The sequence below is a fragment of the Ranitomeya variabilis genome, chromosome 1 (assembly GCF_051348905.1).
Source record: "Ranitomeya variabilis isolate aRanVar5 chromosome 1, aRanVar5.hap1, whole genome shotgun sequence".
Lineage (NCBI taxonomy): Eukaryota > Metazoa > Chordata > Amphibia > Anura > Dendrobatidae > Ranitomeya > Ranitomeya variabilis.
The window spans coordinates 465,952,733-465,978,970 of record NC_135232.1 but is presented as its reverse complement, the minus strand read 5'-3'; the positions used below and the strand labels follow the sequence as shown (position 1 = coordinate 465,978,970).

At 41.6% G+C, this 26,238-nt stretch overlaps 1 long non-coding RNA gene across 1 annotated transcript in view; it reads left to right on the top strand.

Annotated features, from left to right (window-relative positions):
- The first annotated feature begins 6,495 nt into the window (after positions 1-6,495).
- LOC143785645 (uncharacterized) overlaps positions 6,496-26,238 on the top strand; it is a 43,844-nt gene continuing 24,101 nt past the window's right edge. Inside the window, exon 1 of the long non-coding RNA XR_013218142.1 lies at positions 6,496-6,721. This is a non-coding gene — a long non-coding RNA (uncharacterized LOC143785645). The remainder of the gene's footprint in view (positions 6,722-26,238) is intronic.

Genomic DNA, 26,238 nt, shown 5'->3' with positions numbered 1-26,238 from the left:
ATCAAGTTGTTGAACTTCTGCCTCCTTGACATTGTTACCGGTCCACACAGCCCTTGCTGATGAGCCAGTTTATTGAAGATGGCCCTGTTTGTGGACATTTTCCCCCACCTATTTTGTACCTGCTGGGCGTGTCTCTCCCCATTAACGTATGATGTTGCAAAGAGCTTGTACCTCTGCTACCAGCAGTGTCTGAGTCTGATGTTGTCATCAAATGATCGACAACGGCCCTCTTGATGGATTCAATTGTGAAACCCCTTGGTGACTTCAACAGTAGCAAAGGAAATGTGTCCTTGTCCTGTGTGTCGAAAAAGGTGGCCAACCAGTATAGGTTGCTTTTGAAAATGTGGATCACGCAAGGGTCTTGTGACAGACAATGAGACATGAACTGTGCCATGTGTGCCAAGCTGCAATGAGGCAAGTGTTCTGTGGCCCCAGAAGGAGGAACAATACCCATCCTCTCCTCACACTGACTCTCCACTCCTCCTCCACCTCCTCCTCTCCAGCCCACCCATGCTGGACAGACCTGAAGTTGGGGTTGGGAGTCCCCTCTGTGGCATCATGGGTCCCCTCGGCATCATATAGAAATAAGTCCTCTCCCTCCTCATCTTCCTCCTCATCTTCATCACCCAATCTTGCCTCATCATGATATTGGCTGGGCTGGGTAGGATCACCCAGTGTGAAATCTTGCTCCATATCCTGCTGATGGGCACTCAAATATACCATGTTTAGATTATGCAGCGATTCTTTCAGCATACATAGCATCAGGATGATAACGCTGATAATAGCCTGATCACCGCTCACGAGGTTGGTGCAGTACTCAAAGTTATCAACACCTCACAGATGTCAGGGATCCACACCCACTCGAAAGTTGTTAGGTGTTTTGGCTGAGTCGCAGTCTGTTTAAGCTGGTATTCAGAAAGTGCCCTCTGCTGCTCGCTAATCCTTGCCAACATATCCTCCTGGTGGTGCGCATGCGTGGTCTGCGGCCCGGGGTGCGGGATTCTGCGTCCCAGTGACCTTGGCAACGTCGGGACTCAGCCCTGTACGTCCGGTCACATGGGGCGGGATCGCGCACTTCCGGGTCCTCCTGACTGCGCATGCGCTGGCGTAGCCAGGGTGGAAAGCATAGGATGGTGTTTTATATAAAAAGGGATCATTTCGGACCACTTGATAGGACCCCCTGACGAAGGAAAAGTGTCCGAAACGCGCGTTGGGGTGCGCCAACACAGGACTTGGCCAGTGTATAGGTAATATATTGAATATCCATTGATAGTCTCCTCCGTTCTCTGCACATGTGTGTGACTTAGTATTGAGTTGGTTGAGCTGAGGGCTGTGGCACATTGCACTTTGTTTATACTGTCCTTTGGCACTATATATAAATTTTTGAACTCTTGGCACTATTGCACTTTTAGCAAAAAAATTTTTTGTGCGATTTTAGCACACTGCACGGTGTTATTTTCTGTATGATACGTATACATTTATAGCACTATTTATCGCACTTTATTAATAAATTTATTTATTTTTTTCACAAAGGTTCTGTATTTGAATAGTGAAGATAAGGGACTACATATAATATATATATTTTTACACCTTGGCCGGCTTATTTTATGCAATTATTTTTTGTCCTGTATCTGGTTTTAATATGATGTAGTTTTAATGATATTTTTTATCTTGTTATATGTCGCTACTCATATGTATTTTGAATGAATTATATATTCCAAATAAAGTTCTATATACTCTGAAAAATTCTCTGTCTTGATACTCTCTGGTATCCATAGAAGGGTGTTTGGGTCTTCTCTTCCACTAGGTGGCGGTGGTCACCAATTTACACAGTGTGCCGAGAATTTGTTATCCCTATATTGGGAATATATATATGTGAGGTATATTCTCTGTATTTGTGGTACTGCTGTGTTTTAATCTCTTGCCAACATATGTGGAGGGTAATTCAGCACAGAATGAGGAGGAGGAGGAAGAGGTGAGACTTGACGTGTATGATGATGCAGAAGCCATGACTGAGGTTGGGCCAGCCATACGTGGGGTGGGTAGGTTAAGTGCTGCTCCAATTTGTGACTTTGTCTCTCCCTCCACCAGGTTCAGCCAGTGTGCCGTGACAGAAATGTGTCATCCCTGTCCACAACTACTTGTCCACGTGTCTGTTGTTAGGTGGACCTTCCCGGTTACGGCATTGGTGAGAGAATGCTTTAGATTGTTTGCCACGTGCTGGTGTAACGCAGGGATGGCACACCGGGAAACATAGTGCCGGCTGGGAACAGAGCATCGTGGGGCAGCCACAGCCAAAAGATCACAGAGAGACTGTGCCCCCACAAGCCTAAATGGCAACATCTCCACAGCTAGCAACTTTGCAATTAGCGCGCTTAGTATTTGTGCTTCTGGGTGCGTGGGTTGGTATTTATGCTTCCTTTCATAGATCTGGGGCATGGACAACTGGACACTTGGCTGGGACATACAAGTGGATGGGACTGCTGTATCCTGGGTCTCTGCAACCGCAGCTTGTGAGCAGCAGGTATGAGCACCTGCTTCCTGGCCAGCAGATTGGGAAGGACAGGTCACAGGTGACCTGGCAGTGGTTTGAACCGCAGATGCTGATTTGGTACTCTGTTGTTCCTCCCACTGACTAGGGTGCTTGGCTGCCATGTGTTTACGCATACTGGTGGTGCTCTGGTTGCCTTTGCACTGGCCTCTGCTCAGCTCCATTTGGCAGATACTACAGAAGACAATGTCTGGTTCAGAAGGACTATCTAAAAAAAATTCCAAACAGAGGATGAACGCCCCCTTGCCTTGAATTGGGTCACAGAGGGATTGCTCTTGGCAACCGTTGACATACTTCGCATTCTTCTCAAACCAGTGGCCCTTAATGCCTTTGTTGGTGCTACATATCCACCTTCTTCCTCTGTGCTGTTGTGTTGGCTATGCATACCAATGGTTCAGGTCAGATCAGTGGACTCATCATCGACCACCTTGTCTGCTATGTCATCCTACTTCTGAGTTGATATAGTAGGCTGGCCAGATGGCAACTGTGTCTCATCATCATCAGCCTCCACCTCTTGAGGTAGCATGTCACGTGGCAGAAATTGGCTTTCTTCTCTCCGTGGGTTTTCAAATATTTTGCCATGAACAGATGATACCTCCTCACGTTCCTCTTCAATGTTGCGCATTGAGAGGCCAGAGGCAACCAAAGGATCATATGTACCAAACAGATCATCGGAGTGGCGAAGCATGGGGTCAAATGTTTCCTGCGACTGCTGAGGGGGGAGGAATTAGGAACAGATTGAGGATTGGATGACCCAGTTTTCTGGTTACCGACATTAGACTGTGTAGTCATGGAGGATTGGATGCTACTAGAAAATTACATTGAGGCCTTATCTGCCTTCCAAGAGAGTATCTGCTCTTGCTCTTCTTGCATTCAGAAACGTTTACGTTCCACACCAGGAATTTTCACCAGTAACATAGATGCATCAACTTCTTCTGTCTCCCAGACTCAGTGCCTTGTTGGGCACCACTGACAACCCCATGCCGACATCCATGTTCCTGACCCTTCACAATAGGTTTTTTTGGGAATTTAGGTTTTTGTGACATAGTTGCAGATGTTCAGATGCAGATATTGGGGAAAAAGGAGCAGTTTGTGCTTTGTGGAAGGTAGCACTACAGTCTAGTACTGCTTTGTGTTTTACAAACAGGAGGACTGTCTGCAATGTAAAAAAATGAACCTGAGTTTAATGCCAAAAATTTTGCTCGCCAATCACCACAGAAGACAACGGAGCTGGCTGCGTGTCAGTTGTGCAGTAACGTGCGTGCTATTCGGTATGCAAACAGCACTGTAAAGGCCAAAAAATTGACCTGAGTTTATCAACAAATATTTTGCTCACCAGTTACCACAGAAGACAACGGAGCTGGATGCGTGTCAGTTGTGCAGTAACGTGCATGCTATTCGGTGTGCAAACAGCACCGTAAAGGCAAAATAATTGACCTGAGTTTAACGCTGAATATTTTGCTCACCAGTAACCACAGAAGACAATGGAGCTGGCTGCATGTCAGTTGTGCAGTAAAGTCTGTGCTATTCGGTGTGCAAACAGCACTGTAAAGTCTAAAAATTTGACATGAGTTTGACGCCGAATATTTTGCTCACCAGTCACCACAGAAGACAATGGAGCTGGATGCGTGTCAGGTGTGCAGTAACATGCGTGCTATTTGGTGTGCAAACAGCACCGTAAAGGCAAAAAAATTTACCTGAGTTTAACGCTGAATATTTTGCTCGCCAGTCACCACAGAAGACAAAGGAGCTGGCTGCATGTCAGTTGTGCAGTAACGTGCATGCTATTCAGAAAAACTAAGAAAAAGGATATGCATAACACTGGGATCGACCATCAAAAGATAACTTTATTCATACAAAAAGGCACATCAAAACAAGACATACATTTAAAAGCATTTAAAAACGGAAAAAAACAGCACATGGCTAGTAAGCTACATGCAACCCCCCAGACAGTTGGAGACAAATGTCATTTTAGCACTGAACAATATGACAAATATTTAGAGAAGGTGCGTGCATATGAATTGAAACACGTACACTAATATATACTCATATACCACCAACTTATACCCTACAGACATCAAACAGTATTAAGGACAAAGGTATAATATACTGTACACAAAAATTTAGGCTCAGAGTATGCCCCCTCATGCACCCTAAAAATTCCAATGAAAGCAAAACAATATATAAGATGTTAGCCAGAAAACTGGGGGTAAGATAACCATATATTAGATCAAGATATACCACCCAGAAACAATAGCCAAGTTATAAAGGAATATATCACCTAAAACCAGGAGCGGGTTTTTATAAGCAAGCATGAGATAATAGGTCTCCCTCTCTGCTTTCCCACCCCTTCTCCCTCCATCAGTACTTATCTTTGGTGTTTTTTATATCCTATTGTAGATCTGTTGGGCATTCTTGATTCACTCCTAGGCGGCAAACGGAGAGACACCATGGACTACTAGAATCGCTGGTTCCCCATTCACCGGATCATCAGCTTCAGGACATCTCGTGATTAGCTGCTTACCTTGTTCATCAAAGATTAACGTCCTTTTCTGGCTTTTGCTACATATTATGCATCTCTGAATGGTTGTTGTCTGCCTTAGAGTCATAGGACTTTTACTATGCATATTTTTGCTCTAGGGTAATAAATAATACATGTATGTTATGTGAGATGCATTTTTGTATCTAGTTTGGTGACAAGAGGGGTTTGCTTCAGTATCCCCAGTCTATTTATTGAAGGTGTGTGTTGCTCATAACTGATAACCACTGACTATTGGTATGGATGTCAAGGGTCCTAGTAGTATGTCTTTTGGGGATCTGGATACATCTCCCTGACCCTATGAACCTATTTGCTGTGTTCTTCTTCTTAGTTGTTATACTCTGCGTACCAACTTAGTCTGGTGGGTTTGATCTATATTTCTCTTGGGCTTCTTTTGGACATATTGTCCTAAATAAACTATGGCATGTGCATACACCGGCACTGGGCTAGTTGACTGTTGTAGGTCCTCTTAGGCATATTCTCCTCTATTACAGCATATGGTATGTGCGTCTTCACCTTTAATGGGCATATCAATCGAGTTTGACCCTATGTACGTTCTTCTATCAATTTACGCATATACTTACTCAGTACTTTGAGCATATTATTTCCATGTGTGCACTAGCTGAGTGAGTCTGCCATATTGCGCAGGCGCTTATATATATTCTCTTGGGCTCCATATTTGATGTGGGCCTATTCATCACGGTTTGGTGCACTGACACATGCACAATTCCTTATTCATTTGGAGTTTCCATACACATATTTGTGAGAGACCTCAAGTTGGGACTGCGTCTTTTGTCCGTAAACTAAGCAAATTGCAAACTGGGACTACGTCTCTTATTTGAGAACTTAGTTACTTGTAAGTTGGGACTATTTCTCTTATTTGGGAACTTGGTAAATTTGTAAGTTGGGACTGCGTCTCTTATGTGTGAACTTAGTAACCTGTAAATTGGGACTGCGTCTCCTTTTTGTAAATTTAGTAGAACAACGGAAATAATCTTTTTGACTTTATTCCAAATTTCATGCGTGGTGTGTGCCCTTCAAACCAGCAGAAAGCGTCGTTTAGACTTCTACCTTTGGTCTTATGTGATTGTGATTCCTCATTGTTGGTGTATGCGTCTTTATACTATATTAAGCTATAGATATATATAAAAAAAAACCTCTTTTAATCAACTTCGCTCCTTTTGTCTCCATGTAAACTACTCTTCTGGGATTGCGTGCATTATTTCATTCTCCTCTCCTTGCCGGCCTTATTTGTGCAGGCGTTTGAGTGTTAATATAATTTCGGCAATCATCTTGCCGGGTCTGTTGTATTACTCTGCAGTCTCCTTCTCTAGCCTGCTTCAACTATGCAGGCACTTCAGCGTCAATGTTTCTATGACAACCACTTAGCTGGGATCGCGTGAGTCATTCTATGGTCTCCTCTCCCTGCTTGCTTCCACTGCGCAGGTGCCTTGGTGTCACTGCCCCCATAGCAACCACTTAGTCGGGATTGCGTGTATTACTCAGCAGCCTCGGCAACACAGCAGGAGTTGCCCACTGCGCAAGTGCGGTGGGATTAACCTGGTAAACCGGAAGTGTATGCCGGCTTGTATGTGCCTCCAGATCTCTGCACACCATAGCAATACTCAAAGGTGATATTTATTTCGCTTCATTATTTGGCTATATTAAAACGAGTCTAGGCTGTTTACTTCACATTTCCCCTGAGGAAGATGCCCTTGTAGCATCAATATGTGTGGGGCTCAAGTTCTCCCCAGTATTAGCACTTTATATTTGAACTACCTCATCTCTACTTGGCATCTTTGCACTTTAGGCTCCTTTGGAGTTTACTATCTGCCTCGCTCCTGGTCTTTAGGTGATATATTCCTTTATAACTTGGCTATTGTTTCTGGGTGGTATATCTTGATCTAATATATGGTCATCTTACCCCCAGTTTTCTGGCTAACATCTTATATATTGCTTTGCTTTCATTTGAATTTTTAGGGTGCATGAGGGGGCATACTCTGAGACTAAATTTTGTATATATTATACCTTTGTCCTTAATACTGTTTGATGTCTGTAGGGTATAAGTTGGTGGTATATGAGTATATATTAGTGTACGTGTTTCAATTCATATGCACGCACCTTCTCTAAATATTTGTCATACTGTACAGTGCTAAAACGACATTTGTCTCCAACTGTCTGGGGGGTTGCATGTAGCTTACAAGCCATGTGCTGTTTTTTCCGTTTTTAAATGCTTCTAAATGTATGTCTTGTTTTGATGTGCCTTTTTGTATGAATAAAGTTATCTTTTGATGGTCGATCCCAATGTTATGCATATCCTTTTTCTTAGTTTTTCTTGATAGTCTTTCTCATATGCATATGGTTGATCCCTGACTCACTTATGCTTTGTGGTGCCCGCTACTTTCTTTGTATACGTGCATGCTATTCAGTGTGCAAACAGCACCGTAAATGCAAAAAATTTACATGAGTTTAACGCGGAATATTTGGCTCCCCAGTCACCACAGAAAACAACGGAGCTGGATGCGTGTCAGTTCTGCAGTAGCGTGCATGCTATTCTGTGTACAAAGAGGACCGTAAAGGCAAAAAAAATGATCTGAGTTTAACACCGAATATTGGGCTCGCCAGTCACCACCGAAGACAATGGAGCTGGGTTCCTGTCAGTTGTGCAGTAACATGTATGCTATTCGGTGTGCAAACAGCATCATATAGGCAAAAAAATTGACCTGAGTTTAACACCGAATATTTTGTTCACCAGTCACAACAGAAGACAGCGGTGCTGGCTGCGTCTCAGTTGTGCAGTACCGTGCGTGCTATTCAGTGTGCAAGTAGCACCACAAGAGCAAAAAAATTGGCCTACATTGGTAAATGTGACCCCCCAAAATAGCTGGGGAAACTGTCACTACTCCCTGACCTTATACTGTACTTTCTGCAGGAGCTGAGATATTGAGGTACTATGTATTACTGTAACTCTTCTGCCTTTCTCCCTGTACTACTACAGTCACCTACTACTAGAATAGCTTTCACAAGAGCTTTTGTGTTTTTTTTAGATGATTTCTGTACAATTTCCATAAGCACAACTCTCCCTAGCAGCTGCTCACACTCTCCCTACACTAGCACTAGCTGTGTTCCAGATGCAATGTGCAGAAAATGGCGCGGGCAGGGCTTATATACAACCTATAACTCATAGCCTACTATGATGAATCAGCTATGATGCTGCACAGCCAGCCAATCACAGTAATGCTGCCCACAGCCAAGAAGGCTGCTATATTACTTTGATTGGCTAATGCTGGGCGGGAGTAACAAATATTGCTAGGCGAGTAGTCAAATACTCGCTAGGATTTGAGTACTGCGAGTGCCGTATTCCTCACCGAGTACTGAATCCAAACGAATATACTCACTTATCCCTAGTTCTGATGTATTTTAATGCACACCTGAAACACAGGGCCTCTTTGTGTGGCACGGTGGCTCAGTGGTTAGCATTGCAGGCTTGTAGCGCTGGAGTCCTGGGTTCAAATCCCACCAAGGACAACATCTGCAAGGAGTTTGTTTGTTCTCCCCATGTTTGCGTGGGTTTCTCCAGGTACTCTAGTTTCCTCCCACATTCCAAAGACATACTGATAGGGAATTTAGATTGTGAGCCCCATCGGGGACAGTGATGATAATGTATGCAAACTGTAAAGTGTTGCAGAAAATGTTAGCGCTGTATAAAGATTATTATTATTATTATTAATAAAGTCTCAAGTAATCAGCCAAATATCAGGAAAAGAATTGTAGGCTTGCACAAGTCTGGCTCATCCTTGAGTATGATTTCAATATAACTGAAGGTGCCTCGTTCATCTGTATTAACAATTATACGCAAGTATAAACAAGATGGGAATGTCCAGCCATCATATCACACAGGAAGTAGACGGTATCTGTGTCCCAGAGATGAACATGCTTTGCTCCAACATGTGCATATCTACCCAAGGACAAAAGCAAAAGACCTTGTGACGATGATGGCGGAAGCTGAGGATTGTGTCAATATCCACAGTGAAACGAGTACTGTATCAGCATGGGCTGAAAGGACAATCTGCCAGGAAGAAGCCATTACTTCAAAAGAAACCTAAGAAAACAGATTAATGTTTGCAAATGCACAAAAGAACGAAGACTTTAATTTTTGGAGACATGTCCTGTGGTCTGATGAAACTAAAATTGAACTTATTGGCCATAATGACCATCGTTACATTTGGAGTAAAAATTGAGAAGCGTGGATGCCTAAGAACGCCATCCCAACTGTCAAATACAGGGGTTGTAGCATCATGTTGTGTGTTGTTTCACTGCAGGTGGGACTGGTGCAGTTCACAAAATAGATTGCATCATGAGAAAAATTATGTGGCAATACTAAAGCAACATCTCAACTCATCAGCCAGGAAGTTAAAGTTTGAATGGAAATGGGTCTTCCAAATGGACAATGACCAGAAGCATGCAGCCACAATGGTAATAAAGTGGCTTAAAGTAAAGATGTGAGGAAAAAAAGCGCAAATAGGGTCTTATCCATTAAACTCAGTATGATCCCAATCAGATTATACTAACCTGATGTGTCCGATATTTAGGCATCAAATATGGATGACAGTTGCAGCAGATCAACAAGTCAGCAAATGTCCATTAACAGGACATAAAAGGATTTTTGTGGAGTAGTTCCACGCCGCTGAGTTTATAGAGATGTCAATCCAAGCAAGGTGTAATAGAATAACTGTGGTTTATTCTACGCGTTTCGAAGTTTAAAATTACTTAGTCATCAGGAAGTAACCACATATATACAGGGGATACAGAGAGGGTACTTACATACATTTAACATTTGAAAAAAAACAGGCGCCAAGTGCACCACATAATACAATGTGGCTTAAGGTTAACAAAGTCAATGTTTGGATTCGCCATCCCATAGCCCTGAAAAGGGCTGAAAAGCCAAGTGCGAGCAAGGCGACCTACAAACCTGGTTCAGTTACAGCAGTTTTGTCAGGAGGAATGGGCTCAAATTCAGACCAACTATTGTGAGAAGCTTGTGGAAGGACCCAAGTCATTCAGTTTAAGGGCAATGGTACCAAATACTGATGAAATGTATGTATTCTTTAGACTTTGCAGTAGGTAATAAAAATGCTTTACACATTCTCTCTCTCATTATTCTGGCATTTGGCAAATATTAATAATTATAGTAATCCTAACTGACATAATAAGGGAAAGGTTTATTCTGATTTCGTGTCTGATATTGAGAAAAACATGTATATGTGTCTTTTTATATAGTGTATGTAAACTTCTAGTGTCAACTGTAAAACCATACCGAGCACTGTAGTTGTCAATCCAGCTCAAGGATGTCATACATCACTCATTAATTGTAGCACAGTTCACCTGTTTCTGCCTTTGCTAGGTTTCTCAATCCCTCTATTGTATAATAAAAGTATAATAGAAAAAATAACTTGACACCTCACTGTTCTGGCACTCTGTCTTGTTTTGAACAAAGAGGATGTGAGCTGGAGTTTTTTATAGTTAGTGGTTAGTGTTGAGCGATATTGTCCGATACTTGAAAGTATCGGTATCGGAAAGTATCGGCCGATACCGGCAAAGTATCGGATCTCGCCGATACCGATACCCGATACCAATACAAGTCAATGGGACTCAAGTATCGGAAGGTATCCCTGATGGTTCCCAGGGTCTGAAGGAGAGGAAACTCTCATGTGACCGCCACGCGACCAATCAGAAGCCATGACGTCATCCCTCAGGTCCTAAATTCCTAGAAGGGAATTTAGGACCTGAGGGATGACGTCGCGGCTTGTGATTGGTCGCGTGGCGGTCACATGAGCGGCACGCGACCAATCAGAAGCCGTGACATCATGGAAGGTGCTGAACGCGCTCATTTTAAGCAAAGCAGGCTGCCGGTTACTACCAGGGCACGTCAGAGGGTGAGTATATCCCTATTTTTTATTTTAATTCTTTATTTTTTACATGGATATGGATCCCAGGGCCTGAAGGAGAGTTTCCTCTCCTTCAGACCCTGGGAACCATACACTGGGAACTTCCGATTCCGATTCCCGATACCACAAAAGTATCGGATCTCGGTATCGGAATTCCGATACCGCAAGTATCGGCCGATACCCGATACTTGCGGTATCGGAATGCTCAACACTATTCATGGTGAGTTTAGGAAGTAGAGGAAGAGATGGGTCATAAGTGAGGTAAGGAGCAGATCTGTTTTTAAATATGTATTACAAAGTTTAATATATTCACTTCTATTGATTTATTAAAAATCTGTTAAAAATGACAGTGACCATTTGACTAAAGCTGTGACAAATTAATAATTCAATGTTTATAGGGTTGATGGAAGCACCTGTGCTCTGCTTTCAAGATCCATAATCAAGTGATCATAACGATCTCATTGGTAGGACCCTAACAATCAGGTGTTTATCAGCAATTCTGTGGACAGTAGGGATGAGCAAGTATATTCGTTAGGATTCGGCACTCAGCGCATAATACGGTACTCACAGTACTCGAATCCTAGCATTTCACTACTCGCCTCGCAATATTTGTATCTCCCGCCCAGCAATAGCCAATCACAGTAATGCTGCAGCCTTCATGGTTTTGAGTGGTATTACTGTGATTGGCTGGCTGTGCAGCATCATAGCTGAGTCATCATAGTCGGCTATGAGTCATAGGCTCTATAAAAACCCTGCTGGCACAATTTTCTGCACATTGCATCTGTAACACAGCTAGTGCTAGCATAAGGATAGTGTGAGCAGCTGCTAGGGAGAGTTGTGCTTTTAGAAATCATCCAGAATTCATCTAAAAAAAACACAAAAGCTCTTGTGAGAGCTATTCTAGTAGTAGGTGACTGTAGTAGTACAGGGAGACAGGCAGGAGAGTTACAGCACATGCATAGTACCTCAATATGTCAGCTCTTGCTGAAAGTACTGTATAAGGTCAGGGAGTAGTGATAGTTTTCCCAGCTATTTTGGGGTCACATTTATCCCTGCAGGCCATTTTTTTTTGCCCTTGTGGTGCTGTTTGCACACCGAATAGCATGCATGTTACTGCACAACTGACAGAGCAAGAGCAGATACTGTCTTGGAGGGCAGATAAGACCTCAATGAAATTATGCAGCAGCACCCAATCCTCCACTACCGCACAGTCTACTGTTGATAAACAGTCCTCAACCTGTTACTACTTCCTCCCCTCCTCAGCAGTCACAGGAAACTTTTGACCCCATGCTTGGCCACTCCAATGATCTGTTTGGCTCATATGATCCTTTGGCTGCCTCTGGCCTCTCAATGCACAACATTGAGGAGGAATGTGAGGAGGTATCGTCTGTTCAAGGCCAAATATTTGAAAACCCACAGACACAAGAAAGCCACTTACAGCGACGCAATGAACCGGCTCATGAGATGGAGGGTGAAAGGGTTAACTCCAATTTCACCCAATCTGTAGGGACAGGGGGAGTGGTACTTCAGCCCAGGGGATAGCTTCAGAGCAATCGTAATATTTCACAAATGAAAATTGGGGAAGTATTACAATCCAGCCATGGCCGATGCTGCAATATCATTGGCCATGGCTGGAAACCGCGATCTGCCCCTGCCCCTGCCACTGATCCACCGCCACCATCCTCCGTCCTGTGCTCCGCTCCCCTCCATCCTCTTGTCCACTCCCCCCCTGTCCAATCTCATCCCCCCGCTTTCCAATCCCACCCCCACATACTTACTGACCTCTGGTGTCCCTCCCAGTGTCCATCTGTCTTCAGCATGGGCGCTGTTGTGAATTCCGTTCTGGAGCTCCCTCCTGTGGTTGCTAATGGTATTTTTGTGAGTTCTGCTCTTGGGCTCCCTCTGGTGGTTTCGAGTGGAACTGCTGCTCCTTTAGGTAGCTGTAGCAGCTGCCATCACTGATCGCCTTGCCTGGGTTTGTTATTTAAACCTGCTCTGGGCTTTAGTTCATGCCAGCTGTCAATGTCTTAGGTTGGATTTTGTTCTCTCCTTGGATTTTTCATATGGCCTGTCCTTGTCAGCAAAAGATAAGTTTCTGCTAGTTCTTGTTTGTCCATTTGCTTTGCACTTATTATTTTGCAAATATGTCTCTTTTTGTCCAGCTTGTCACTTTGTCATATTCAGGCTAGCTGGAAGCTCTGGGAAGCAGATTTGCCCCTCCACACCGTGAGTCGGTGTGGAGTTCATTTTTGTAAACTCTACGTGGATTTTTGTAGTTTTTAATACTGACCGCACAGTATCCTTTTCTCTCTGTCTATCAAGTTTAGTATTGGCCTCCTTTGCTGAAAACTGATTTCATTTCTGTGTATGTCATTTCCCTCTTCACTCACAGTCAATATTTGTGGGGGGCTATCTTTCCTTTGGGGGTTTTCTCTGAGGCAAGATAGCTTTCTATTTCCTTCTTTAGGGGTAGTTAATTCTTAGGCTGTGAAGAGGTGTCTAGGGAGAGTCAGGAACATCCCATGGCTATTACTAGTGTTGTTGTTAGGATTAGGGATTGCGGTCAGTAGAGATACCACCTCCTCAGAGCTCGTCCCATGTTGCGTTTTAGCCACCAGGTCATATCAGTGTGGCCTCTTAACCACCAGGTCATAACAGGGCGCCGCCATCTTCCAAAATGGTGGGCGCATGCGCAGTGCGCCCGCCAAATCTGCCGGCTGGCAGATTCATTCCAGGTACATTTTGATCCCTGTCATAGGTTCTATCACAGCGATCAAAATAAAAAAAAATAATAAATAAACCCCTCCCTTTATCACCCCCATAGGTAGGGACAATAATAAAATAAAGAATATATATTTACCTTTACTTTTCCGCTAGGGTTAGGGTTAGAACTAGGGTTAGGGTTAGGGCTAGGGTTAGAGTTAGAACTAGGGTTAGGGTTAGAACTAGGGTTAGGGTTAGAACTGGGGTTAGGTTTAGAATTAGGGTTAGAATTAGGCTATGTGCACATGGTGCGAATATGGCTGCGGATCCGCAGTGGATTGGCCGCTGCAGATTTGTAGCAGTTTTCCATCACGTATACAGTACCATGTAAACTTATGGAACACCAAATCCGCTGTGCCCATGGTGCAGAAAATACCGTGCGGAAACGCTGTGTTGTATTTTTCACAGCATGTCAATTCTTTGTGCGGATTCCGCAGCGTTTTACACCTACCTGCTTCTCAATAGGAATCCGCAGGTGAAATCCGCACAAAAAACACTGGAAATCCACAGTAAATCCATAGGTAAAACGCAATGCGTTTTACCTGCGGATTTTTCAAAAACTGTGTGGAAAAATCCTCACACGAATCCGCAACCTGGGCACATAGCCTTAGGGTTAGGGTTGGAATTAGAGTTAGAGTTGGAATTAGGGTTGGAAATAGGGTTAAGATTAGGGTTAGGGGTGTGTTAGGGTTAGGGCTAGGCTTGTGGTTAGGGTTATGGTTAGGGTTGGAATTAGGGTTAGGGTTGGGATTAGGATTAGGGGTGTGTTGGGTTTAGGGATGTAGTTAGGGGTGTGTTGGGGTTAGTGATGTGATTAGGGTTATGGCTAGAGTTGGGATTAGGGTAGGAGTGTGTTGGGGTTAGTGTTGGAGTTAGAATTGAGGGGTTTCCACTGTTTAGGCACATCAGGGGTCTCCAAACGCGACATGGCGCCACCATTGATTCCAGCCAATCTTGCTTTCAAAAAGTCAAATGATGCTCCCTCCCTTCCGAGCCCCGACGTGCGCCCAAACAGTGGTTTACCCAAACATATGGGGCATAAGCGTACTCAGAAAAAATTGCACAACAACTTTGGGGGTCTAATTTCTCCTGTTACGCTTGGGAAAATAACAGAATGGGGGCTAAAAACTTATTTTTGTGTGAATTTTTTTTTTATTTCACGGCTCTGCGTTATAAATTTCTGGGAATCACTTGTTGGTTCAAAGTGCTCACCACATATCTCAATAAGTTCCTTGGGGGGGTCTAGTTTCCAATATTTGGTAACTTGTAGGGGGTTTCTACTGTTTAGGCACATCAGGGGCTCTGCAAACGCAACGTGACGCCCGCAGACCATTCCATCAAAGTCTGCATTTCAAAATGTCACTACTTCCCTTCCGAGCCCTGACGTGTGCCCAAACAGTGGTTTATCCCCACATAAGGGGTATCAGCGTACTCAGAACAAACTGGACAACAACTTTTGGGGTCCAATTTCTCCTGTTACCCTTGTGAAAATAAAAAAACTGCGGGCTTAAAAATAATTTTTGAGGAATGAAAAATGATTTTTTATTTGCACGGCTCTGCGTTATAAATTTCTGGGAATCACTTGTGGGTTCAAAGTGCTCACCACATATCTCGATAAGTTCCTTGGGGGGTCTAGTTTCCAAAATGGGGTCACTTGTGGGGGGTTTCTACTGTTTAGGCACATCAGGGGCTCTGCAAATGTAACATGACGCCCGCAGACCATTCCATCAAAGTCTGCATTCCAAAATGTCACTACTTCCCGTCCGAGCTCCGACGTGCACCTGAACAGTGGTTTACCCCCACATATCGGGTATCGGCGTACTCAGGACAAACTGGACAACAACTTTTGGGGTCCAATTTCTCCTGTTACCCTTGTGAAAATAAAAAATCATCGCACATCTAGATTAGTTCCTTGGGAGGTCTAGTTTCCAAAATGGGGTCACTTGTGGGGGAGCTCCAATGTTTAGGCACACAGGGGCTCTCCAAATGCCACATTGTGTCCGCTAACGACTGGAGCTAATTTTTCATTCAAAAAGTCAAATGGCGCTCCTTTCCTTCCGAGCCCTGCCGTGCGCCCAAACAGTGGTTTACCCCGACATGTGAGGTATCAATGTACTAAGGAGAAATTGGCCAACAAATTTTAGGATCCATTTTATCCTGTTGCCATGTAAAAATGAAAAAATTGAGGCTAAAATAAACTTTTTTGTGAATAAAAAGTACTTTTTCATTTTTACGGATCAATTTGTGAAGCTCCTGGGGGTTGAAAGTGCTCACTATGCATCTAGATAAGTTCCTTGGGGGGTCTAGTTTCCAAAATGGGGTCACTTGGGGGGGGAGCTCCAGTGTTTAGGCACACAAATGCTCTCTAAACGCGACATGGTGTCCAATAACAATTGGAGCTAATTTTTCATTCAAAAAGTCAAATGGCGCTCCTTCCCTTCTGAGCCTTGCCATGTGCCCAAACAGTGGTTTACTCCCACATATGAGGTATCAGTGTACTCAGGAGAAATTGCCCAACAAATTTTAGAATCTACTTTATCCTGTTGACCATGTGAAAATGAAAAAATTGAGGCTAAAAGAAATTTTTTGCAAAAAAAAAGTACTTTTTCATTTTTACAGATCAATTTGTCAAGCACCTGGGGGTTCAAAGTGCTCACTATGAATCTAGATAAGTTCCTTGGGGGGTCTAGTTTCCAAGGAAACTTATGGAAGAGATCCAATATTTAGGCACACAGGGGCTCTCCAAACGCGACATGGTGTTTGCTAAAGATTGGAGCCAATTTTTCATTCAAAAAGTCAAATGGCGCTCCTTCTCCTCCAAGCCCTGTCATGCGCCCAAACAGTGGTTCTCCCCCACATATGGGGTATAGGTGTACTCAGGACAAATAACTTTCGGGGTCCAGATTCTTGTTTTACCATTGGGAAAATAAAAAAATTGTTGCTAAAAGATCATTTTGGTGACTAAAAAGTGAAATGTTCATTTTTTCCTTCCATGTTGCTTCTGCTGTTGTGAAGCACCTGAAGGGTTAATAAACTTCTTGTATGTGGTTTTGAGCACCTTGAGGGGTGCAGTTTTAGAATGGTGTCACTTTTTGGTATTTTCAGCCATATAGACCCCTCAAACTAACTTCAAATGTGAGGTGGTCCCTAAAAAAATGGTTCTGTAAATTTTGTTGCAAAAATGAGAATTTGCTGGTCAAATTTTAACCCTTATAACTTCCTAGCAAAAAAACTTTTGTTTCCAAAATTGTGCTGATGTAAAGTAGACATGTGGGTAATGTTATTTATTAACTATTTTGTGTCACATAACTCTCTGGTTTAACAGAATAAAAATTCAAAATTTGAAATAGCGAAATTTTCAAAATTTTCGCCAAATTTCCGATTTTACACAAATAAACACAAAAGTTATCGACCAAAATTTGCTACTAACATGAAGCCCAATATGTTACGAAAAAACAGAATTACTAGGGTCCATTGAAGCGTTCCAGAGTTATTACCTCATAAAGGGACACTGGTCAGAATTGCAAAAAATGGCCAGGTCATTAATGTCAAAATAGGCTGGGTCATGAAGGGGTTAAAAATGCTCGTCAGACTGCGACTCAGCCAAAACACATAACAACTGTCAAGTGGTTTGGGGAATGCTGACATTTGTGAGGTGCTTTATAACTTTGAGTACTGCACCAACCTCGTGAGCAGTGATCAGTCTATTATCAGCGTTATCATCCCGATGCTATGTACGTTAAAAGAATTGCTGCATAATCTAAACATGGAATCTTTGAGAGCACATCAGCAGGGTATGGAGCACCATTTAACACTGGGTGATCCTACCCAACCCAGCCAATATCATAATGAGGCAAGATTGGGTGATGTAGATGAGGAGGAAGATGAGGAGGGAGAGGACTTATTTTCATGTGGTACTGAGGGGACCCATGATGCTACAGAGGGGACTCCCAAACCCAGCTTCAGGTCTATCCAGCATGGGTGGGCTGAAGAGGAGGAGGAGAGTCAGTGTGAGGAGAGGATGGGTATTGTTCCTCATTCTGGGGCCACAGAACATTTGTCTCATTGCAGCTTGTCACACATGGCACAGTTTATTTCTAATTTTCTGTCCCAAAACACTTGCGGGATCCACATTTTCAACAGCAACCTATACTGGTTGGCAACCTTTCTCGACCCACGGTACAAGGACAAATTTCCCTCGCTACTGTTGCAGTCACCAAGAGGTTTCACAATTCAATCCTTCAAAGCTGTCATTGTCAATCATTTGATGACATTATCAGACTCAGACACTGCTGGTAGCAGGGGTACCAGCTCTTTGCAACAGCATACATTAATGGGGGTTTCAAAATTTAACAAGGATTGGATTTCGCCACAGTTTTTAATCCCTCCAGATGACATCATCAGAACCTAAAGTCACTCAAAACGTTCTTTTATGCTACTGCTGATCACATCCATCCCTTCCCATACAAACCCCTTTCCTGATGGTAATTACATGTGTATCCTACTCCTGCTTCTGCCACATGTACATCATGGTCAACAAGCTAGAAACAATGTTCCATTCATTAATATTTCCCATCGGATTCAATTGTGATGAGACCTCCTTCCTACATCAACCATGGTATCATGTCCCATGGGCTAATTTTTGGAAACACTATGTCTATGCCTGCACATTGGGCACTGGAACTGCCATGCTAATAGTCTAGTTTCATAATTGTCTGGCTCTTGAGGCCTCCTTCCTGCGTCAACCATGATACAGCCCCTTGAGCTCATTTTTGGAAACACTACGTGTATGCCTGCACATTGGGCACTGGAACTGCCATGCTAGTAGTCTAGTTTCATAATTGTCTGGTTCTTGAGGCCTCCTTCATGCTTCAACCATGATACAGCGCCTAGGGCTACTTTTTTGAAGACACTATGCCTGCACATTGTGCAATGGCAGTGGAACAACAAGGACAGTAGTACAACCTTTTAAATTGTGAACCCCTTGTGATAATGATGGGTGGCTTCTTCCTGCATTAACCAACACATAGCATTTTACCCCCTGCTTTTAAACAATCATGCACCCATTTCAGCCTTTTCCTTAGGCCCCCAGACCACTTTGTAAGATCCAGCATAAAATTACTCGCATTTCCCATTGACTTGCATTGGACTCAATACTAGTTACGAATACTCGAGTATTAAGACCTACTCATTATGAGTAGTGTTGAGCATTCCGATACCGCAAGTATTGGGTATCGGCCGATATTTGCTGTATCGGAATTCCGATACCGAGTTCCGATATTTTTGTGATATCGGAAATCGGAATCGGAAGTTCCCAGTGTATTGTTCCCAGGGTCTGGAGGAGAGGAGACTCTCCTTCAGGCCCTGGGATCCATATTCATGTAAAAAATAAAGAATTAAAATAAAAAATATGGATATACTCACCTCTCCGGCGGCCCCTGGACCTTACAGATGTAACCGGCAGCCTCCGTTCCTAAGAATGAGGAGTTTATGACCTGCGATGACATTGCGGCTTGTGATAGGTCGCGTGAGCGGTCACATGAGTGGTCACGCAACCAATCACAAGCCGCGACGTCATCGAAGGTCCTAAACTCCTCATTCTTAGGAACGGAGGCTGCCGGTTACATCGGTAAGGTCCAGGGGCCGCCGGAGAGGTGAGTATATCCATATTTTTTATTTTAATTCTTTATTTTTTACATGAATATGGATCCCAGGGCCTGAAGGAGAGTTTCCTCTCCTTCAGACCCTGGGAACCATCCAGAATACCTTCCGATACTTGTGTCCCGTTGACTTGCATTGGTATCGGGTATCGGTATCGGCGATATCCGATATTTTTCGGATATCGGCCAATACCATCCGATACCGATACCTTTGAGTATCGGAAGGTATCGCTCAACACTAGTTATGAGTATAGCGAGTCCGAATATTTCACTACTCGCTCATCCCTAATGGACAGTTAAAACACACCCATTTTGGGACAATTCCTAAAGAAATTTTATTTTATTCACATGACCCATATTTTACAATGCTTTCATGTTGATTGCTGGAGGTCAGCTCTAAAAATGATACTTTAATGTAAAAAAAAAATGAAGATGGTTTTGAATGGTCAAACTGAATAGAAATTGTGTTTTCCCTTTTATCATAACTGTCTACAAAATAATTTCCTTTTTCCAGATAAGCTCAAAACTTTTCTTTGTTGAAACTGATTCAGGAACAACATTTTGACCTTCAGTCTCATGTGTAATGTGTGAACAACAAAATCACTTGTTAACAGCACTATGCATACAGTTCACATCCCTTTGCAATACATAAAATAAAATGACTAAAATCTGTGACTGGCTCAGAGATGCAATCTTTTTTCACTTAAGACTTCTCTTCTGCACTATCACTTTATTGAAGTGGTGCATATATAACCATCGAGATTCAAAGACAATCTTACAGAAACACCTGAAGGTATTATTCATAAAGCACTCCATCTTACAATGGCAACCAAAGCACGCTACAGATAGCTTGTTGAAGTGCAGAATTTTAATGCAGTGAAATGTTGAAGCCCTTTTCCTAAGGGGAAATGACATTATTTATCGAGTACATTAGCAAGGTTTCTAACAAACAGCCTTGATGCCACTCTGTGCCCATTAGGGAGACACTTTTATGATCATTTTTACAGAGGTATGTTATTAATAGCAAGACGCTGGCTGCTTCAATGTAAAATAAATATATATGATAAAATTCGATCTGATGATTATATAGACAGAGGTGTACAATATTATTATTTCACAGGGAGCAGGCAAAAAACAGATATTCAATAATCAACTGCAAATGTTTTGTCAATTCAGTTTCACTTTGTAAGAACTAAGAAACCATTGTGAACACAGACATATTAATATTTGTGTTAACCAATATTGAAATATTTTATTTGAAATAAGTTTGATTAGATTTTCCGTGTCACAAACCTCAAATATGAAATGAAATATGTAATGTTATTTTTTCTCATTAAGAATAGATTGATACACCATTTCTACTATGCAAGTAGACTCAATATTTTTACATATTTTTGTAATTTTCACAATCTTTTTTTTCATTTAGAAGATGATAGTGAAAAAAACTCTCTCCCTGCACTCACACTGCTGCTGGAGTTGTGATTGGCAAATTTTTGTTTTGGAAAAAGAACAAGAAGCGAAAACCAAAAATGAAAAATCGCCATTTCATGAAGTGGTTAAAGAGAAATTACCAAAGGGTTTTTAGGTGTAGATAGGTTTAGAAAGAAACCCTCACACATAGCCCTCATTTGACATCTTTAAAATTAGGAGTGAAATTTGGATTTAAAACTAAACAAATTATGAAGTAAATGTATAATACATTATAAAACTGTAAAGACTTGCTTAAACAGTCAAAAAATGTAATCTAAAAATGTAGAACCCATAACTTTATAAATGTATTTTAAATAACATTTTGTTTAAAAAGATTACATGTAAAACAACAGTATTCAGAATTCTATACTTCTATTGCAATAACTAATACTTATATTCTTTCATGTAAAACATCAAATATACTACTAATTTAATCTAAATGTCACTCACACTTAAACCGGTTCTATTGTGTATGAAAATGGTCTACGTGGTTGTGAGAAGTATAATAAATCATGCTTAAATTTATAATTGGATACCAAACATTCACATGGTATATTCAAGCTTGTGCTTGAGTGATTACCTTAATTTAATTAAAGAGGTAGCAAACAGAAATTTAAGTAAATCGAACTTAGGTGTATAATATTTGTGAACAACAATAAAATGAATTTGTCATCAGGTTTATATAACCCAAACTAATGACACATATGTTAGGGTACTGTAATAATGGCTACATCCATAGTTCCATACTAGAGATAAACGGAACAGATAAAATTCAAATTTGCCTGTTCGTGGAGGTTTTTCCTTGAAAGTCAACATATGGAAAAATGATTCTCCACAAATTTAATATCACTTATTATGATTCAGGCTTTCTCTAGAACCCAGATAATGATAGACATAATATATAAAAATTAATAAAGATCTTTATTAGTGATGAGCGAGTATACTCGTTGCTCGGGTTTTCCCGAGCACGCTTGGGTGGTCTCCAAGTATTTGTTAGTGTTCGGAGATTAAGTTTTCATTGTGGCAGCTGAAAGATTTACAGCTACTAGATAGCTTGATTACATGTGGGGATTCCCTAGCAACCAGGCAACCCCCACATGTACTCAGCTTGACTAATAGCTGTAAATCATTCAGCTGAGGTGATGAAAACTTAATCTCCGAACACTAACAAATACTCGGAGGTCACCTGAGCGTGCTCAGGAAAACCCGAGCAACAAGTACAATCGCTCATCACTAATCCTTATTACTGATGAGTGAGCACTAAAATGTTTGGGTACTCATTGCTGAAGTCAAGCAAATCGACATGAGTATAATGGAAGTCAGTTGGAAACTTGAGGATTTTTCAGGCAACCCTCCCTCGTAGGTCAAAAGTGGTCTAAAAATTGCTGAAATCGATGGAAACAGCGCTGAAATGACATAAGAACAGCATGGAAAGACCCCTGGAAGCATCTCTGAATCCCAGATTGCTTGTGGGAACAATGTGATTAGAGTTCCTACACTTCTACAGACTGACAATAAAACATACAAAACCAAAGATAAAACAGAGTTTACTGGAAAAAATGTTAAGAAACATTCTTTCCAGGATAATGAAAATGCTCCTCCACACTTTGGGCTATGTTCACACACACACACTGTATTTGCTGCGTTTTAGCAAGTTTGCATTGCTTTCAATGGTGAAAAAAGCAATCAACAGGAAATGTTATCATTTTAATACCTTATCTGGTCATGTGTTGTGTGAGACATGATCAGATACATCCTGTTTAGTTTCTGAAGGAGTGACTCTGAAAGTCACAAGTTTTTTTTTCAGGGCCATTGGGCGGCCATCACTATTGCAGAGGGCCATCAGGCAGTCCTTACTTTTGATAGAGGGCAAGCAGTGTGCCCTCACTATTGTTAGAGGGCCGGCAGGTGGCCCTCACTAAGCATTTTTGGAGGGCCAGCTATATTTCTACTGCAATATAATGTATTCATCTGATCTAATAACAGCGTAAAGACTTCCACCTCTACCTCTTACATACAGATGCCACAGAGAAACAGTGAATGGACACACTGAATCAGTTAATTTAACCTGTTTTGTAGAAATTCTGAGAACAGATCACCATTATAAACTCAAATCTGTCAAAGAGTGCATGGAAAAAAGTAGCAGCAAGGATTTGAATTTATAAGGCAATAATCCATGATTAGATGCCTATCATAAGCTAGCCCTACTGCCACATTTCACTGTAGACCAATTGCAGATAAGAGTGGTATTATTATAGAATATAGAAGGGATTTTATCCGGCCCTGAAAAATATATTTTCTTGTTCTTTCACATGGCAGCAACAAACTGTGAAGGACTGCAAGCACCACTGCCAGCTTTAATTAATTTCTGAGTACAGATCACCCCTTAGTGACAGAGCCAATTTTTTGAAATCTGACCAGTGTCACTTTATGTGGTAATAACTCTGGAATGCTTCAACAAATCCTAATGATTTTGAGAATGTTTTTTATAGCATATTATACTTTATGATAATGTTAAATTTAGGTCGATATGTTTTGTGTTTATTTATTAAAATATCAGACATTTGAGAAAAATGTAAAAAAATAGCAATTTTAAAACTTTGAATGATTTAAGGGCCTATACCCATATGTGAGAAAAAAAACTGTCCGATTTCTGGACCGAAAAAACGGAGGCAAAACATGCGAGTGTCATGTGAGTGTCATGCGATGTCAATGCGATTTTTTATCGCAACATCCGTATTACATCCGTATGCAATCCGTGTGCAATTCGATTTTAACATGAGCTTTTACATACAGCAGTTCTCTGACATTTACACATCGTTTTACAACGAAATATTGTTTAAAACACACCTATATATACATATATATACAGTATATGTGATAGATAGATAGATAGATATTAGATAGATAGATAGATAGATAGATAGATAGATAGATAGATAGATAGATAGATAGATAGATAGATAGAAAAGCCGGCAATTCCTGTGAGCTTACAATAAAATCACACTGACAGGTTGCAATAAAATAGATAAAATAAATATCTACACATAGTATAGGTATATATATATATATATATATATATATATATATATATATATGTCAGTGAGACACACATATATATATATATATATATATATATATATATATATATATATATATATATATATATATATATATACATATATATATATATATATATATATATATATATATATATATATATATTTATATTTCATACAGCGCTAGATAGCAGAAAAGCCGGTAATGCAATTGCCGGCTTTTGCTTTCTCCTTCCCAAACCCGACAGGATATGAGACATGGTTTACATGCAGTAAACCATTTCATATCCCTTATTTTTTTTTACATATTCTGCACTAATAATGCTCCAAGTGTATGTGTGCAAAATTTAGGGGCTCTAGCTGTTAAAATATTTTCTCACGCTCGAGTTCATATGAGGTTACGTCAGCAAGGGCGCAGCACCGCAAGTCTACGATGCTACATTCCCCTGCTTTCCATTCATTCCCCAGTTTTTACAGTCAGAAGCACAGCTGCATTAGCAGAGCTCCTGGTTGTAAAATTATTTAACTCCTTCTGATAGATTTACATCGTGGGACTATGACTGTAGCAGCGGAGAGGTATGGGATATTGTTGTTGTTTTTTTTTTACCTTGTTTACAGAAGACATGGTTCGTCATTTGGATTGAGCGTATAATAAACATATTGCAACACCCTGTGTATTTATTTCATTAAAATACTTTTTCCTATTGTGTGTGTATTATTAACCCTTTATTACGATTGGATTAACAATGGATAGGCATCTTTTTGACACCTCTCCATTATTAACCAGACCTAATGTCACCTTACATTAGCAAGGTGGCATTAACCCTTTATTACCCCATATCCCACAGCTACAGGGGAGTGGGAAGAGAGAGGCTAAGTGCCAGAAAAGGTGCATCTTCCAGATGTGCCTTTTCTGGGGTGGCTGGGAGCAGATGTTTTTAGCCAGGGGGGGCAATAACCATGGTCCCTATCTAGGCTATTAATATCTGCCCTCAGTCACTGGCTTTCCCACTCTGGTGGAGAAAATTGCGTGGGAGCCCATGCCAGTTTTTTCCGCGAATTAACCCTTTATTTTAACAGCTACAGCACCTTAATTTTGCACACAGACACTTGTAACATTATTAGTGAGGAATATGTAAAAAAAAATAAGGAAGATGAAATGGTTTACTGTATGTAAACCATGTGTCATATCCTGTCTAGTTTGGGAAGGAGATAGCAAAAGCCGGCAATTGAATTACCGGCTTTTCTGCTATCTAGCGCTGTATGAAATATAAAACATATATATATATATATGTGTGCCTTACTGACATACATATATATATATATATATATATATATATATATACCTATTCTATGTGTATATATCTATTCTATTCTAACCTGTCATTGTGATTTTACTGCACACTGAATTACCGGCTTTTCAAAGAACACTGATGCGTAAAAATTGGACAGCACTCGCATGGTGCGAGTGCTTTTCGATTTTTTTTCTCGCACCCATAGACTTGCATTGGCGAGTCTCGTCCGAGACTCGCAGCAAATCGCAGCATGCTGTGATATTTTTCTCATTCCGATTTCGACTGAGAAAATAAATCGCAAATGAGATGTCACCTACTGACTAACATTGGTCGGAGTGCAATCCGATTTTTTATCGGATTGTGGATCGCCCCCATGGGGCCGTGGGGTACGCGGTACTGGGTCCTTCGGTTCACAGGGGGATGTCACGGTGGCTGACCCGGTCCGTGGCCCTGGGACGTCCGTGTAAATGGGAAAGGTCTTTAAAGTGATAAAGTTTGTGTTTGTGACGCCACCTGTGGTATTCGGTCAGGGTGACCAACGCTGCTTTAAGGGGTCCACTGGGATGATGTTATGGCAGCTAGATAGTATACCTTCCCACAGGTGAAGTATGTCCCCAGTGCTTCCCGGTGTGTAGAAGGTGATATGGTGAATGGCGCAGGGAATAACGAGGACACAAGGTTGCAGTCTCTTTACCTTTACTGAAGACTTCACAGTCCAGGGCACCAGATCACAGGGCAGGCAGAGTCTGGCCAGTTTGGAGGCAAGTCCAGAGTCCCCTTGTCCAGGTGGAAATAAAAGCCTTCCTCTAGTGCCATGGTGTTGTAGTCCCTTACTGCTAAGCTTCTCATAAGGTCCTCACAACTGTTAAAGATGTTCTGTCTTTCTCTGTCCCCAGGATACGATAGGACAAACCCGTATGACTGGAGGATTGAGGAGGCTTATAGGGAAATTA